Below are 2,252 nucleotides of genomic sequence, written 5' to 3' on the forward strand. Positions count from 1 at the left end.
AGTTAGCATTGCAACCAGATGGACAACACGCCAAAGAAGGCAACAGACAAGGAAAACACCAGACAGGCTGCAAGGGAGAGAGAGAGAGAGAGACGAGGAGTAAAAGGATGATACAATAGAGGGAGAAGGAAGAGGGAGATTGGGAGACTAGGAGGGAGGGAGGGAGAGGGAGAAGGAGGAAAAGGGAGAGGGAGGGAGAGGGAGAGAGAGAGAGAGAGAGAGAGAGAGAGAGAGAGAGAGAGAGAGAGAGAGAGAGAGAGAGAGAGAGAGAGAGAGAGAGAGAGAGAGAGAGAGAGAGAGAGAGAGAGAGAGAGAGAGAGAGAGATTCATACACACACACACACATACATATATATATATATATATACATATATATATACATATATATATATATATATATATATATATATATATATATGTATGTATGTATGTATGTATACACATATATAGAGAGACAGATAGATGGATAGATAGATACATAAATACATAGATACATAGATAGAGAGATTTAAAAAAAATAAAAATAAAGGAGAGGAAGACTAACTTGTAATAGGACACTGAGAAAGAAAGAAAGAAAGAAAAAACAAAAAACAAGGGAAGAGATTGGGAGACAAGGAAAAAAAAGAAAAAAGAGCAAACGTAAAAACAAAAGAAGATGTGAAGTGTTAAGTAAGAAAAAAAAAAGAAGAAGTAAAGTAGCGAGTAAAACAAAAAAGAAAAATGAAGGAGACAGGTGGATGGGTGAGGAAAAGGAGAAGCAGAAGCAAGCAGGCAGAGGGGAAGGGGCCATGTGGGTGTGAGGGGAGAGTAGAGAGTCCACGAGGACAAAACAGGAAGAAAGAGGTGGGTGGCGTGCAAAGGTGCGTGAGGGACAGTGGGTGTGGGAGGAGAGGTGGGGGGGAGATAGGGAGGTGGGGGGGAGATGGGGAGGTGGAGGTGGGGAAGGGAGTAGGCGTTAGAAGGCCGAAGCTGGGGGTTGCTTGTGCTTGCATGCAGCCCTGATAAGCGCCGTGATCAAAGGGCAACAGTAAGACCACAAAGAGGCTATAGTTTGCTTGGCTAAGATGCCATTGGCTTGACTCTGGGCTAATGTTTCTCTGGGTCTCCCGGGAAAATAATAAGAGGCGAAAAATGCTTTTACAGCCTTTTGGAGAGCGGACAAGATACCCCCGCCACCTCTTCCTCCTCCTCCTACACCTCCTCTTCTTCTTCTTCCTCCTCCTCCTCCTCCTCCTACACCTCCTCTTCTTCTTCTTCTTCCTCTTCCTCCTCCTCCTCTTCCTCCTCCTCCTCTTCCTCCTCCTCCTCCCCCTTCTCCTCCTCTTCTTCTTCCTCCTCCTCTTCCTCTTTCTCTTCCTCTTCTTCCTCCTCCTACTCCTCCTCCTCCTCCCCCTTCTCCTCCTCCTCCATCTCCACCTCATTCTCCTCATGCTCCTCCACCACCTCCACCTCCACCTCTTCATCCTTCCCTTTCCCTCCTTTCGTCTCTTTGCTGTTGCGTTGTGCATTGACGCAGTATACCAATTTTCCTTCTCTTCCTCCTCCTCCTCTTCTTCCTTCCCTCCCCTTCCTTTCGTCTCCTTCGCTGTTGTTTTTTTGCAGTGACTCAGACAGGTACCAGATTTCCTCCTCTTTCTCCTCCTCCACCTCCTCTTCTTTCTTCCTTCCCTCCCCCACCTTTCGTCTTCATCTTCCCCTCTTCCACCGCCTCTTTTTCATTCTCTCTTCTTTCTCTGTTTGTCTCCTTCGCTGTTACTTTATGCACTGACTTATGTAGGTACCAATTTTCCTCCTTTTCCTCCTCCTCACACTCCATCTCCACCCCCCCCCCCACCCCATTCTTCCATCTCCCCCTCTTCCACCTCCACCTCCCCCTCTTCCTTCCCTTCCTTCCCTTCCCCTCCTTTCGCCCCCTCCGCTGTTGTATTGTGCACTGACTTAGACAGGTACCAATTTTCCTCCTTTCCCTCCTCCTTACACTCCACCTCCACCCCCACCCCCATTCCCCCCTCTTCCACCTCCACCTCCACCTCCCCCTCTTCTTTCTCCCTTCCCTTCCCCTCCTTTCGTCTCCTTTGCTGTTGCATTGTGCACTGACTTAGACAGGTACCAATTTTCCTCCTTTCCCTCCTCCTCCTCACACTCTACCTCAACCCCCCACCCCACCCCACATTCTTCTATCTCCTCCTCTTCCACCTCCACCACCACCTCCACCTCCCCCTCTTCTTTCTTCCTTCCCTTCCTTCCCTTCC

The sequence above is a fragment of the Penaeus japonicus genome, unplaced genomic scaffold (assembly GCF_977035675.1).
Source record: "Penaeus japonicus unplaced genomic scaffold, GWHDUDI00000001_assembly GWHDUDI00000006, whole genome shotgun sequence".
In the NCBI taxonomy this organism is placed as follows: Eukaryota; Metazoa; Arthropoda; class Malacostraca; order Decapoda; family Penaeidae; genus Penaeus; species Penaeus japonicus.